This window comes from Onychostoma macrolepis, chromosome 22, assembly GCF_012432095.1.
Source record: "Onychostoma macrolepis isolate SWU-2019 chromosome 22, ASM1243209v1, whole genome shotgun sequence".
Lineage (NCBI taxonomy): Eukaryota > Metazoa > Chordata > Actinopteri > Cypriniformes > Cyprinidae > Onychostoma > Onychostoma macrolepis.
Window position 1 is genome coordinate 30,930,769 of NC_081176.1, and position 17,027 is coordinate 30,947,795.

A 17,027-nucleotide genomic window follows, 5' to 3' on the forward strand; every position below is an offset into this window, starting at 1 on the left:
CTTAATGTCAATATGTCCATGGAAAACTCTTCTGATTCATCCATTCCGCAATGCATTTTTAGCCAGCTGATCCCAGATATGAAGTTTAACAAGAAAGCAACATGCTGTGCAAGTTTTCTCAGAGAATCACTGCTGCTCAATTCAATCTTTCAAAGTCAAAGTAACATGACTTCAGCATTATGCTCCTGCATTAATACGCCTACAATTTACATATGAAATGTACTGCTCTTGAACCGTGTGGGATGCAGACAGACGTCTGTATGATCTCATTGCTATGATGGAGAGTTGCTCCGTTGTAAAGTTGACTTACAATATTTTCCTGATGGATTCCAGAAACTAGCAGCTAAACCACAAATATAAACAAGCTTCTCTTGAATTCTTTCTGGCAGGGTTATCTTGAGATCAATTGCTTTTACACTCAAACTACACACATCTGAAGCACAGTCAGTATTTATAATGGTTTATGGGGATAAAAGTTTTGGTGAAACTTAAGATTAGGGAACACATATTCACTAATAATTTATAATAATAAATTATAATATATATATATATATATATATATATATATATATATATATATATATAGTATTGCAGAGTATTAGCAACCATACTACTACCACTACTACTTCTGATAATAATAATCATCATAATCATATGATGTATATTTTATTTAAAAAGTAATAAAAAAATAACAGTACATTCCAAAAATGTATTCCAAAAAAAGTGTTTGAATGTTTACAACATGTTATTAAAATCACAATTCATAAAGTTAAAATGTGGCAGAAATGACACTGTGGTGAAGAAAAAAATAAAATAAAAATATTTAGTGTTCTTTATTATTCTACAGTATAATAATATAGAAAATATTTAAAAATTCATCTTTCATTGTTTCAATATGCATATAGTTTATGAAAAACCAAATGAACAATCTACAATATATTGGAAGAAGTTGGATTGGAGAGCAAGGCTTACACATGTATGCACAACCATCAGCTAACCATCAGGTATTTATTTCATTGAACTTTGCATAGGTTCTGGCATGCATGTGGTACATACTGTATAGTTTAAAAATAAATGTAAAATCGTTTGTGTACATTTTAGGATGAAATCTACTCAAAGCTTTATACACGAGGCCCAGGGGCTTAATTCAACATGCATGAAACCACATGTGAAGATTTAAAAACAGATCTAACCGCTATGCTGAAACCCACATAAGGCCATGTGTTGTGTTGCAGTCCATCTTTCAATTTACGTCAATCACTGTCAGCTTTGTTTAACAGTGTTAGCAAGTACCAGTGGATCCATTAGGCCAGAAGTGACAGAAAAGTTACAGAGCGAGTTTCTTTTGATTAGATATATCTGGAAAAACATTTTCATTATTCCTCCGACGAATTGTTTCTCTTGTTTTTAGTGTATCTAACAGAATGTATTGAGGTTTAATATATATTTACCATCTGAAATATTGCAATGTTAACCCTTGTGAAAGAGAAGTATGAAATATGTCTACTATTAAATATGGTCAAAGTACAGCTGGATGTACTGAAAAGCATATATTGTAAACTAAAATACACTCAAATATCATTTCTTTTGAAACTTATATGTGGTGTATTACAAAAAAAAAATTAAATTACAGATTTGTAACAATGAAATGGGAATTTAGAACATTTAACAGATATTAACTTTAAATATAATAGCAAATAACACACTACAATTAAATAATAATCAAGTACTTTACATGTGCTTTAGTATGTTAGTCAGTGATGGGAGCTTGGCGGAGCAGGGAGCTTGGGAGGCCATGGCGGAGAAGCCTCCGTGGCTTTGGCCTTCGGCCCTACCACCATGGCGATGGACATATGGCTCCCCAAATAAATTTTCTTGGGGAGAATTAGGTCTTTAGATGCCAGGAGAGAGTCTAGAGGGAGCCCAGGAGGAACAGGCTCTGGAGCGAGCTCTGGGGCTGGGCTCCAAGACATCCCATCATAAACCAGCAGTACTCCTAGGGGAACAAGTTCGGTGGCCATCGGGCTTGAGGCAGCGGTGGCCGGCTGGCTTGACTTCGCTGTCGACGGCGGGCTTGACTGGGGAACAGCTGATGGGCAGGCTGGTTCTGGATCGGGGCTGGACACTCTCCAGATGCCGGAGGATCCCTTCCCTCCAGCTCAGTCCAGTGGTCTCTGGGAGGTCCATGGGGCGACGGTAATTGGCCCCGATCCAGAACAGAGAATTGAGAATCGCATCATCCAGCAGCATATTCATGGCGAGCCCGCAGAACTCCCGCACATATTCCACGAGCGGAAGTTCTCGGCGGGCAAGGGCGGAAAAGCGAGCGGCTATTTCTATCGTTGCGGGGAGGAACAAAACAGGAAAACAAAAGACTTTAATAAAATAAACACGGCGGAGAGGGAACGCCGCTTACACTCTCTGTATTGGGTTTTGGATTCTGTCACGGGTCGTGGTTGCAGAAAGGCACGATCGATGAATCGATGAATGAATGAATGAATGAATGAATGAATGAACGTAGAGAATATTTAATAAGCATCAACACACATAGACCATTGAAAATAACAGTAATCCAGGACCAAGAACAGACAGAAACTGAAGGCTTATAAAGACAGGGAAACAAAGGAGCAAATGAGATGATTATTAACACAGGTGGACAGAATGAAAGATGATTAACTAATGAGAACAGGAACTAAACCAAAAAAGGACAAACAGGAACTAAACGGGAACATACATGTGACAGTAACTCAATTAATAGGTGCGTTCGACTTTAAGCGGTGCTGCGCAGAATGGTCAGCGTATGACATCAAAGTACCGCGAGAGCCATTTGAAAGCATAAGGATCCATCTGCTCTCTTATTGCTTTCACGGTACTTTGATGTCACATACTGACCATTCTGCGCAGCACCGCTTAAAGTCGAACGCGCCTATTTACTTTTTAGGGGAGTAAGGCAATATTGTTAGGCATTACTTTTCATAAAAATGTAACTAAGTAACTCAGTTATTACCTTTTTTAGGGAGTAACACAATATTGTGATACATAACTTTTCATAAAAAAGTAATTACAGTAAGTAACTCAATTGTTTACTTTTTAGAGAGTAACATAATATTGTAATGCATTACTTTTAAAAGTAACTTTCCTCAACACTGATGTTAGTCGATGCCTTAAAACAAGCGTACTTCTTTAAAGCACAACAAAAGATTATAAAAACATCATAATTTTAAGTGCACTTTAATGTCAAACATTGTGCATGTGAAAGTGCATGACATAGTCATGAAAGTATCTCTGTTGGAATACACTTAAACGGTCTTTAATTTCATTTAAAATATATGACCTGCAAGCAGTTTTAAACGTATAAGATTTGAAGTACACCAAGTGCGCATTCAATACAATTAAGGGAAAGGGAAAGCCCGGTGACTTTCCTCTCTAACCGTGTTCATCAATACAAACAAAATGGCCGTCTGGAGGAGTTTGTTATTCACACGCAGCAATGTCTTCCTCTCAGGGTCTGGAGCAGATCCTTCAGCCCGTCCCCACAGATCAATGGAGGGTGAGAAGTTCATTATCTCAGATAAATCTATATCCCGCTCAGGCGGCACGTCTCCACCCCGCTCCCTCTCGCCTTTTAATTGCTCCTCAGTCATCAGTCAGCGCAGACAGGCCTCGTTCCTCCCTCCCTCTCCTCATCCAGCTCTAACGACATGAAGGCTAATTTTACACCCAGCAATTGTTCCATTTAATTACTTACTGTCTTTCTGCTTCAACCTCAATCAATAATGCCCTTGTAGAAAATGAACACGTTTCTTTAAGTCTTTCACTGGCTGTAGTGTTTCCGTATCGTCATCGGACGCTTACACACGCTCGACAAGCAGAGCAGAAAGCACCGTTATTATGCAGCTGACGGCTTCACGTTCTAACTAAGAAGATTAGATGTTGTGATGTTGGGTTGGTTAATTGGTCTGTGTAGGTGATGGATTAAGGTCACCATCTTAAAAGTTTAAGTCGAGAAACTTGCTTCTGTAATCTGATGCAAAATGTAGGGAGGAACATGATTGTGTTCAGGAATTGACTGGAAAGTTGTCAGGTGGTTCGAAGGGAGGGGTTTCAAAATAAGAGGGTGACGTCAGACAAGGAGAGTCATTTCAGAGAGCAAGTGATTTTAAATGAAATATTATGAAATATTCCGAGAGGTTTTGAAAAAACGAGTGGGAGTGTCTTAGTGAGGGAGTGATGGATTTGATTATTTAGATACAAACAAGATCATTTGATCACTGAAACCCAATAAAAACTCAGGAATTTTTTTATAATTATTTATTAATTAACTAGTAGTAATTATTACTTTTTAGTGGAAAGCAATTTCATAAATAAATACATACGTACATACATACATGCATACATAGAGACCTAGGCTCTGAATATATTATTATGTAATAATAATATTATTATTATTATTTAGCATTTATTTTTGAACCTTAAGCACAAATATGGAAATTATATTATATTATATTATATTATATTATATTATATTATATTATATTATATTATATTATATTATATTATTTTGAATTACGTGCATTGGTATTATAATTTTATTTTACTTATAAACAATACTGTATAATATTAGTTTCTAGTGGACAAAAATGATTATTGCAAAAACAAATAAACAAACAAATGAACGAATGAATGAATCAATGAATCAATAAATCAATCGAATCAAGAGTCAATAGAATATTTAATTTTAATTTTATCTTATGCGCATTTACTGTTATGAAACTTGTTTTCCAAAAATGAAAATCCATATTATGTATTATATTATCCAACAGTTAAAGGTGTCACGGGCGTGTGGTTGTGGCGTAAACAAAAGGAGTATAAACGAATGTAAATGAAAGACGGGAGAAAGAAACGGCTTCAACACACTTTTTCCCATTTATTTTAAACTCAACTTAACATTAATAACGGACAAACACAAAGGGAGAACTGAGGATATTTAAAGGAGAGAGAACAAAAGAGCAAACAACGTAATCAAACTCAGGTGGGGACAATGACAGATAATTAACTAACAAGGAACGGAACTAAACCAAATAAGGACAACTGGGACTTCAGATGGGGCAGACACGTTACAGTACCTCCCCCTCTCGGTAGGCGCGTCCCGCGCCGTAACAGTACCACCTGGGGAGGGGGGTGGGCGCCCTGGATGCCGGTGCAGGACTGGGATACTAAGGAGGCATCCAGGGCGGAAAAGGAGACTCTTAGTGACCATGGCGGCTCAGGGGACTCCGAGGGCCATGGCGGGTCAGGAGGCTTGGAAGGCCAAGGCGGGTCAGGGGGCTTGGACGACCATGGCGGATCCGGGAGTTTGGGCGCCCAAGACGGAGCAGGATTCACCGGGGAATAGCCCCCCCAAAAAAAATTTTAAGGCTGAAATTAGGGGCTTTCAATCTTAGCGCGGACTCTTGGGGGCGCTCTGGAAGCGAGGAGCTGGATGGAACCAGCGGAGACTCTTGAGGGTGCTCTGGCAGCGCGGATACTTGGATGCGCTCTGGCAGGGAGGCGCTTTTGTGGCGCAGGCACTGGGGGGCGCTCTTGAAGCGCGGACTCTTGGATACGCTCTGGAAGCGTGGAGGTAGGGAGGTGCCTTCGTGGCGCAGGCACTGGGGGGCGCTCTTGGTGCGCGGAGCTGGACGGAACCAGCGGAGGCACAGACGAGCCGGACAGGACCAGCGGAGGCACAGGAAAGCTGGACGGGACCAGCGGAGGCACAGGAGAGCTGGACGGGACCAGTGGACTTGCCATATTTCTTGCCAGACTTGCCATATTCCATGTCGGCGGGCTTGCCGTACTACTAGGCGGGCTTGCCGTATTCCGTGTCGGCGGGCTTGCCGTGGCCGTGGACGGCGGCTGGTGAGGAGGAGTCGGGGATGATGGCGGACGAGGGAGATCCGCGGCTGACGAGTTGGTTCCGGCCGGAACATCTCAATGATGGTGGCGTCCAGCAACGTCGTTGCCGCGGTGAGCTCACAGAACTCCCAGGTAAACTTGTAAAATGGGAGATCCAGGAGGGTTAGGGCGGTGACAGCTTCCATGAATTCCATCCTCTTGTTCGGTCCGTTATTCTGTCACGGGCGTGTGGTTGTGGCGTAAACAAAAGGAGTATAAATGAATGTAAATGAAAGACGGGAGAACGAAACGGCTTCGACACACTTTTTCCCATTTATTTTAAACTCAACTTAACATTAATAACGGACAAACACAAAGGGACAACTGAGGATATTTAAAGGAGAGAGAACAAAAGAGCAAACAACGTAATCAAACTCAGGTGGGGACAATGACAGATAATTAACTAACAAGGAACGGAACTAAACCAAATAAGGACAACGGGGACTTCAGACAGGGCAGACGCGTTACAAAAGGTGGGGTATGTATTTTTTCAAAAACGTTTTAGAAAACTGAGTCGGGCCGAGTACCAAAACAAACTTGTAGCCAATCAGCAGTAAGGGGCGTGTCTACTCATGATCCGGACTCCGGAGGAGAGAGCGCTCAGTGCACATGACAGACATTAGTGGGGCCGTGCAATGACAGAAAGATAGAGATGGCGGATAAAAAACAAAAGAGGAAAATGTCTGCAGAATAAAAGACAAAATACGGCTAAAGTTTGTCTACACTGGACGCGACAAAGCGACCGTTGAAAATCATTTGAAATTTGTGTCAACATATCATAAATATAATGCGGCAGCAGTTTACTGTCTGGGATTTGTCGTGCCTTGTAGACAGCATCACTGATTTTTTTACGCCGCTCATGTCCGGTTTAGACACGGTGTTACGATAAGACAAGAAGTAGGACCCGTGTAAATATCGGACCAGCTTTCCAGTGCTGGAGAGAACTCAAGGAGCGGGAAGGTCTGCGATCGGATGCGGATGCTTTGTTTCTTCTCGATAGGTGAGTAACATTGGTTTTGCTTTGTTTCTCAGAACTAATCGTTGCCTGGGTTGCGTATACTTATGTGTGGGGCGGAGCTATCAAAATAGAGGCGAGACCCTTTTGGGGTAGGGGCATGTTTGTTTTGGTGATTTCAAATATCAATATTGGCTACCGGAAACCACTTACCCCACATTTAACTTAATACTTATTACTTTTGCATAAAAAAGAAGTAGAAGAAAAAAAATACTATTTATGTATGTATGTATGTAATTTATTTATTTCCTAGGCTGGGGGGGTGGGGGCAATATGTTACTTAAGGAGTTCATAGTAATGCTTCGTGTTTCATTTTAATTTCACCTTATGCACACTTTTATATTTTACATTATATTATATACACATAAACATTGTGTCTACACAGTGTAAATACATGGTTCACCATCATTTTATGAAAATGATCCATTATGAATCCATTATTTTATATATTATCCAACAGTTTTGAGCTCCATTATGTTTGTTAAATAATTGATAATGTACTTATAATAAATAACAATATACTTTGGACCACTTTTGTTTTGTTTTTAACACTACAAAAGTCAGCCAACGTGAGAATCGGGTCAAGCCTTCATCACACTGTGTTCATGTGGCTCTCACCGCACTGGGCTGATAACAGCAAAGAAGCAGCATATGGATGGAGAATGATGGCAGGACTGAGCGTTCGCGGCAGTGCTAGCGGTAAGAGAGCGCTAATTAGAATGAAATGACTCTACTGCGGCCCGCATCCACATCCACACAACTCATTTATCTTCATCTGCTTAGTGCTGCGTGCTGGCAGGACAAACACTTCTGATCTTCCCTTCCCTTTCTCCATCCATTCATCCATCTTTCATCTTTAACACTCTCTCTCACTCCGTCATTTCGCTGTTTACCGTTTTATGGATGCCCCTTTTTCCTCTCCCATCAATGACTTCCTGTTGCCGCTCATTCATTTCCTGCCCAGGCCGACTTTCACATTACTTTTCATTTCTCTCCCCATCGGCAGCATCCCGACATCTTTCTCTCTCATCTCTCATCCACCAGAGGCCAGCAGGAAGGGGAAATGCTGTTTGAAAGGAAAGAAAGAGTGAAGTCAGGCACAGAGGAGATCAGGGACATGATGAAGCAGGCTGGGATAGATGAAGACTGACTGTCAGAGCGAGCGCGCAATAAAACACACACACTTCAGGATGTAAAAATATAGAACTGGCTTCATTTCAGACTGCAACTGAAACGAAATGAGAAAAAAAAATTAAATAAATAAATAATGAATTGCATTTGAAATGAGTTCGAACACAGACGGGATGCACCAATACTGATGGGTTAATTAATTAGTTAATTAGTCATATAGAAATTATATATAAATGTTCAGAGGTATTATGAAATCAAACAACGATTAACTAAATGAAATTTCTTATTTGTATCTAAGATTTATATTAAAATAACAGTAAATGAAACTCTTTTTTAAGAAATAGGCAAGTAGTAGCTGATCAAATGTTGAACTCAACAAGTCAAACTAAATATTATATGAGCTGTTTAATTTCATGTTGAATTTATATAAGGTTTGCAAGTTTTCAACCTTGTAACCAGCATGTATACATTTTCTAACCAACCAACAACCAACCAAACAAACAAACAAACTTTTATTTATTATTTAATTAATTTCTAATTAATACAAACTTTTATTGAAATTTATAATAATAATAACCAGCATGTATGGCTTTTCTGGCATAGTAAACTTGCTCAGTAGTGCACCTGGTACAGCATTGCATATTGTCACGAATCCGGTCCGTGACCTTCCGTCCGATTGCCACCAGAGGTCACTCTTCTACTATATTGAATCTCACACTACACAGACTGTTATACATCACCCTGGACTACATTTCCCATGTTCCATTGCACTGATTGGATTCACCTGCACTCAATTACACACACACTATATTACACCCCCTCAGATCATTCTCAAACTGCCGAGTATTGTTCTGCGTTTATCACTCTCCTAGCGATAGCTGCATTATGGAGCCAGTTTTCAGCCCAAGTTTCTAGTTCAGTCTAGTCTAGTCTTGTATTCGCCGGTTACCTGATTTCTTCCTGTCTTGGATTTTCTCTCGTCTTGTCATTTGTACTCTGTTTGCCCCTGTCTGGACTATTATCGTGTACCTGGATTATCTCTCTTTGTTTTGCTCCCTGGATCATGTTCGCCCGCCGATCGACCCCGTCTGTTCACTGGACTGCTCTTGTGTTTTGCCCGTGCCAGACCTGTTTGCTGGTGTTTCGACCCTGCCTGTGTTTTGACCACGTCTCTGTCTAATAAAGCTTGCAAATGGATCCGCACATCTCTCGTCTCGTTCTCGTCTCATTCGAAATCCAAATGTTTCCATTTTTTGCCATGTAACATTTGGCTGCTAAACTATTCTCCATGATGTAAACAAGGCTTTACTTCACACTTGTGTTCCAATATCCACATAAAACATCATCCTTCATTTGCGCAAAAATATTTGTTTGGGTGCTGCACGCTGATTTTACAGCGGACCTTTTAAATTGATCAGTGTAACTTTTATGTTTGGTAGACTGAATTTTAGTTTGATTAATTGCTGAAATGTGTGTGCAGTTAAATTTAATAAAATAAAGATATAAAGAAAACAAATAAAATGCATTAAGAGTGTCATAAAAACCAAAGTGGCCTACTTGTCGCACAGTTTTTTTTTTTTTTTTTTTCTTCAGTTTGCAATTCTGTATGCTGCCCACAGTTTCAACTTACTCAAAAACATGCATACACGAGCTGAGACCTAAGCTGAGACGCTCACGTCCATATTGATAAATTCCAAGTTCGAAACGACCGTATGCCCAATTTTCTGTTGTACGTTCATTTCGTAAATATGGCCCATTGTGCTTTTAGCACCACTCACTGGACATTTTACTTTGGAAGTGTTGAAAAATACAGGCACATTTTCCCAGTAAGCTAGGGTTGTTTGCATGCTTTTGATTTGATTTGTGTTAGGTAAATGTTTATTTAACATAGTTCTCACTAAAAACATGCAATTTATATAATAATAATTCAAATAATTCTTTTGAAAAGGTCAAAGAACACCAACAAGTAGAGTATCTATGAAAAAATGCCTCAAATACTTTAAGACAGATGGAGATATAACTGCCTTTTGACTCACTTTCATTTCATTCCTTCAATTTCGTTTCAGTGCCCATGAAATATGGTATCCTTTTGCAGTAAACTGAGGCATGTCTCTGGCCAGAAAAGCTTTGGATGTGATATTAAGAACTTTGGTAAGTAAAATCATATGACCTGTCCTGTTTGCATGACCACTCTTTGAGCTGCCACAGCCAGACATAAATAATAGTAGTGCAGGACTAACAATAAATGAAATACACAACCGCACAGTGGTTCAACAGTCAGCACACATGGCCATCAGATCAACAACTTGGACCTGATCTTCAAACAATCTTTCTTCGGTACACTCCCTGAACTCTGCTTGAAATGGTTTACAGCGTTTCGATGGTGAAAGCACAGGCAAACTCACATAACACTAGATAAACATGTTGGATACTTTTAAACTTGAGCTTTTGGTGTGACCCCAAGTTGTTTTGATGTGATTGATGTTTCAAAAGAACATTTCAGCCGTTTTTCTGCTTACTGTTATAAAAACGTTATCTGCAAAAGTCATGTAGTGCAGCCAAAAACCTCAAGTGGTCTAACCAACATGCAGAAAAAAAGTGTATATAAATATATATATATGTATATGTGTGTATAATAACTGTTTGTCAAGGTCAATAATTCTCTTGAAATACCAGAAACATTGTGAAGAATTGGTTGTAAAATGTCATGTGGTGCAACTTCATAAAGTAATGATAATTCATGATATCTGTAAAAATAGTTTTTGACTTAAAAATATATTTCAAAACTTTTTTGAAAATTATGATATATATATATATATATATATATATGCTCGCATTTATTCAGCTTGTAAGGAAAATGTACAACTTTTTACTTGATAGTTACACCACATGACATTTTTAGTCATTAAATTTAAACTTTTCTTGAAAATGGTATAAAACATTTTTTGTGTTTTTACATTCTTTTTTTAAAAAAGATTTCCTTATTCTTTCATTGTTTTAATACACCATTGATACTTGCACCATTTTCCTAATTCGCACCCTAACTAATCACAAACCAGTACTCTTGATTGTACTCAAGTTGATTATGTAAATGTATTGTAATTAGGACTCAAAAAGACAACTTGAAAAAATACCTGTGGTTTCAGTGGGAGATCAGTGGAACTGAAGTCATCCTTAGTTACTGAGAATAATTCATTAGGTGCAACTGATTTAAGAATTATAGGTCTGTTTGCCGTGTTGGTAATTGAATTAGCCGAATCTCTAAATAAATTAGCAGCCGGACAATAAATAATACATTTGGCTTTGTAAAGCAGACATTCAGCAGCTATAAAGTGCAGGGCAGAAGGTGTTAATTTATCGCTGGACCCCTGTGAGTTACCCTGGTATTGGACTTCTCTTTTGCAGGATGGGACTGGTTTCGGTGATTGATCTGAATCCTATTGAAGAATTGCTCAGGGTGAGATTTTCTCCAGACGCTCACAGAGAAATAAAGCATTCCTATGGACAATAAAAAACGAGAATGCATTTCATTGTGGACACCTAGAAATAATTGCCCAATCAAACACATAAGTGAAGTTCTATTAAAACGACAAGGAGTTTGGTGTACTGCAAATCTCCGCACACGAATGTTGACATCATGGACAAGGGTTTGCATTAGAGTTGAATAATGAACATGTTGAAGAGTTTATGCCTCTAGAGTTCTCCAAACAAGTCTGTTATCATGTCCTCAAGTCATTCTAAACTTGTATGAATTTCTTTCTTCGTAAACTTTTGACTGTCACATAGTAAGAAAAATCCTTAACATCACAGAAATATCATGCCAGTAAGACTTGCATCATGCATTTGCTCTGCAAGTAAATCAATAATCAACATATGAGCGCATGATACATCTGTATACATTATTATTTTAAAAATTGTTTTGTGGTATTAAAATGTTTCTGTCAACATACACTGTATGTTTGCTGCTTTGATGCAGCTTCTGTGTGGAGAAGAATAGCTCTAGGCCATTTTAACCATGATATAATTGGCTCGTAATGTCATGATAGTGAATAGGGTCAGGTCCCCTCACTGCGGGGGATTTCTGCTTCTTGGAATAATTCCAATATTTCAGTCGTAGCAAGCAAGAATCAATTTCTGTCATAGATGATACTCCTAACAATTTTCACTGAATCTTCTGATAGATAGGCTATAGTACATTCAGCTTGTAGCTAGCATATTCTTAGTCTTTGCTATAGATTTTAGAGTTCGCTATAAGGTTTTACTGATGGTTTTAAGGGTTTATCTCTGACCTGTAACACAATTACATTACTGTTAGACGTTTAAGATCTTCTCTCGAGTTTCCTTGAGAAGTGTTCAGAGTTTTTCCTGTTTACATTAGACCCTGTGACACTATTGATTGTTTTTAGATGCACCTTTTCCCCTCTGGCATACAGTTGTCTTTCGGTGTATGGTGTTTCTGTTATTTTGTTTATATGTAATGTAAATATATTTTAATTTCTGACTCTGTAAAGCAGAGTTTCAACATAAGCATATTGCTAACATGTTTCAGATTGTTGCTACCATATTTTGACATTCTGCAAGGCTTGACTAGTGTTTTAAGGTTGAACCATTGATGTCACTTGGACTATTTTAACAATGTTCTTACAACCTTTTTGGGCCTTGAATGTGGTAGTTCTGTTGCTGTCTATGCAGGGTCAGAAAGCTCTCCGATTTCATCAAAAAATATCTTCATTTGTATTCCGAAGATGAACGTAGGGTTTGGAATGATATGAGGGTGAGTTATTAATGACAGAATTTTCATTTCTGAGTGAACTAACCCTTTAAGAGGTAGGTGGCATTAGGGGGAGGGGCATTTTGGTTATCGAGAGAATGTGATTGGACAAACACCTGTATGCTCTAGTCTAGACTATTATACAGATGACCTCAAAACTTCTTAGACATGAACTAAAAACCACAAAACCTCCATTCTGATTCCATGGGACAGACAGACTGAATCGAATGCCTAAAAATGCAGAACAAATGCCATTGCTAGTAGGTATGAAATTGTTTAAATGTTCAGGGTCATTGGGGAGCTGTGCAAACTGTTGCTGTGGCCCCTTTATAGTGGCGTTCCTTTTAATACAGCGGGGACTCTTTTCCAGTGGCAAACCTCTTTCCTTTGATTTATGACAGTCTGCCACAGTCATAATCTCTGCGCTTTTTCACTGGGTTTGGTCTCAGTTCTTTGGGCCCTACCCATCTCACATTCTCTTGCATACACACCCCCGCACACACACATCTTCCTCCCACAGGAGACTTATTCATCATTATTATTGCTCCGACAGGTCCATTACAAACACAGGCTGTTAGGAAACACACAGACAGAAAGACATTTTAGGGGAAAACTAAAGCTGTTTGGCTTGGTGCAGTTTCCCATTAGCATCATGGCCAAAGTAATGTGTCCTGGGAGCCAGTCCTATAAACTATTGTGTATAAATCCATATCTAATGGTTTAATATTACATATATGCTGACAGCGGGTAAATCATCACATAGAATTCAGTCTGCAGCAGTAAACATTACAGATAATCGAAATTTTATCAAATGAATTGCCTTTATGATGTACCCAAAGCAAAACTGTGGTTTTGTTACAGGATAATACGTTGACAAAATAGATTATACATCTATGGAATGTTTAAGTAAGTATCTTGACTTAGGTCAAAGAGTGTATTTGAAGATAAAGTGCATTTCTTTCCCCAAAGATTTATTCTCCTGACAATGACTTCAGATGACTTACTGAAGAGCGTAAAATTGTGGCTTTGTGGTGCTTTCAGAACATGGATAAGTTTGTTTGAATGTTCCAACATGTCTACTTGTGGCCAAACTTGAGGTTGGGTGGGACTGTCTGATGCAATTCCTTTAGGGGCCACTAGGGATGCAGAAATGACACATTTCAGTTTTATAATATGATTTAGTTAACATATATATTAACCCAGTCAGTTCCTTTCTATGGAATTCTATCATTTTAAATGCAACATTAAAATGCAACTGAAATGTGCGCAGAGATGGCGCTGGCCCTCAAACTGCTGGTGTTTTCGCCATTTGTGGATGACATTTCACTTGTTGAACTTTGATTCAGTTTCACCATTCAAAGAATGCAAATGACTTCACTTTTGTTAAACATCCTGTCTGGGTTCAAATTAGAAATAAATTACCGGTAAAGTGTAGCATTCAACTCTTGGCGAGTGGAGCGTAGAGACCCAGTTGCCAATTGCAGGCCATTAAATCAATAAGATAATCCAAGAAAAACCGAGAAATCACCAAAGTAGAAAAACACATAATCAAACAATGCTAGACAAAGGACGTGGAAAGCAGGAGAAAATAACTAGAAATAAACAGGACACTAACAAAATAAGAAACATATGGAAATCATCAAGGGGGAAAACAGGAAACAAAATGAGAATTTCAGACTAAAAGTTAACATGGTCTTGTGCTAATGCATTCAGAAGTTTTTGCAACTTTGTTTCAATAAATGTCTTTTTGCGCACAAGTTCTAAAAGTTGTGTTTCATACTACATCATATCAAAAGATCAAAGAAAATTTGATTTTTCACAATATGACCCCTTTAATAACTTGGCAGAATGATCTAAGCACTCTTATATTACATCTACAGGCTTCTGCTTTGTCGGTTTTCTTGCCTCTTATTACATGTCCCGTTATCTCACAAATCAAGTGTGATGAGTCTGCACTCGCACTATATGTCAGCAATGATGCCGGGTTGCCAGAGGGCCATAAAAATGCTCACAAATAGAATGCATCACCTCTGAATTGAGCAAAAATAACAAGTGCAAACACAAAGCACTGTCAAGAGACTGAACTTATAGCCATTCAATTTGCTTTTGACAATGATTCTTTATACAATTTTGTTCAGTTTAGTTTTAATTTGATGATAAATTGTTGACATTTCAGAGATAAGCAAACGCTCAATGTCAAAGTCAATAGATGAAAAATGCCATTTATCAAAGCCATAAATGATTTTACAAAATTACTTGAGAAGTTAAAAGCTTGGCTCATGAATATTAATTAGGTCATACAACTGGACCATCCAACAAAATCACCTAGCAACATTAGCATGACTGATTAATATTCATAAGCGGAACTACAACCAGCCTGTCTGGCACTTCAGAATATATTGCACACTGCAGTGATGTCATCATCTAGCAGGACACACCAGCAGAGATGTCTATGAATTTCAGCATCATTTGCATTTGCTTTGCATTTGATAGTTTGGATTTTGGGCCATTTCATTGTGTGTTTGTACATAATAAACTAGAATGAAGCCATCTTTAATTCAAGTCTCGTCTTGCATTTAATTTTCAGCATTTAATGTGCTGCTGCAAGCAAGAAAGTTTTAAGAAGTGTTTTGGTCTATAGGTTCTATTCCTAGTGAGGTGCCTACGTAGGCAGCAAGCACTTTCCACGAATAGGGTTCAAAATGGACATTAAACTTTTTTTTAAACCAATGGTCAGTGAAAAAAGGTTCTTAAACTTCAGAAAAATGCTGAGCATCAACCTCAGGAGGTCAAACTAAATATATAAGCTGCTTTATTTTCTATTCATACGGCGTTAGCAATTTTTACCATAATACAGGGAATGTCATTTTTGTCATCTTCTAGTGAAAAACAGCACATTTATCATTGATTTAACTATCTCATAGTGGTTTGATCAGTTTGCTTTAAAATGATTTGGTTAACAGGTTCCAAATGGTTAAAACTTTGTTATTTCTTCAGTAGGAAATGTTATATTTTGTAATGGGGGAAATGATCCGGTAAAAGGGATGTGTGCAGAACATGGGACACAACTATTACTGCGTCCCAATGTGCCTACTTATACTACGCCCTTAAAGTATGCACTCTTTTGGTAAAGAAAAAGTACGCACTTTTGAGTGTGTAGTAGAAGATTAGGCAAGCTTTGGGACATACTATCACGTCACTCAACTGCGTCTTGAAAGGACCGCTCTGTCGCATCAGTTACACGCACCCTGTCACTATAAACTGGCCTGTCAATCATTTGGTCACAGTTGACATCCTCCACATTTAATTTCATTTAACTTCCTACCGTATTGGAGAGAAAAGGAATAGCACGTTGATCTGCCAGTCGCGGGTCTTTCATGCCGAGAACTCTGCTCATATTTTATGCATATAAAATATGGTCATTTAAAAGTTAATGATCAAACGGATGTTTATAAAAGTTCACATTGCTGTAGCAGATGAAATATAACACAGATAACATTAAATAAATATATTTTTTACCAGGTTAAATGTCAAAAATCAAACCCCCTCTCTATCTAACCGTCCGTCGCGCACACCCACCATGTTTGTAGTTTTTTACGCACTTTATTTGTGTTTGTAGTTCTGGACTGAATCCTTTGCCAAAGTGCAATGAATTGTGGACAATATTAGCTATTAGAGCGTGCCCGGATCCACTTCAAAAATCGACCTGAAATAGTAGACCATCTTGGGACTTTTGGCATTCTCTTTTCAACATACTATGCTTTGGGACACACTTATTCTAATCTCACATACAATTTAGGATGGATAGTATGAACATTGGTATGCAGGGTATATATTAGGTTTCAATCTAAGTCAATCCCAGAATGCACTGTGACAAGTTCAGTAAAAAAAAAAAAAAAAAACAAGTTAATTCAAGCCAGAAAAGTTACAATAAGTATGGTAAAATCTTAATTCATGAATGTTAATTAAGTTTGGAAGAACCATTTAACAACATTTGAAGTAAAACCGATAAACGCCACTTAAAAAAATAAATAAAAAAATTAACTGACTACTGTGTATTATTCTCCATATATAGTGCGATCTGAACCCTAAACACGTTTTGTCAAAAAAGCCAGTATTGTCCACTTTCAAGGCATCGCGAGTTCACGTTTTACTGCAGAAGCCGACAAGCGC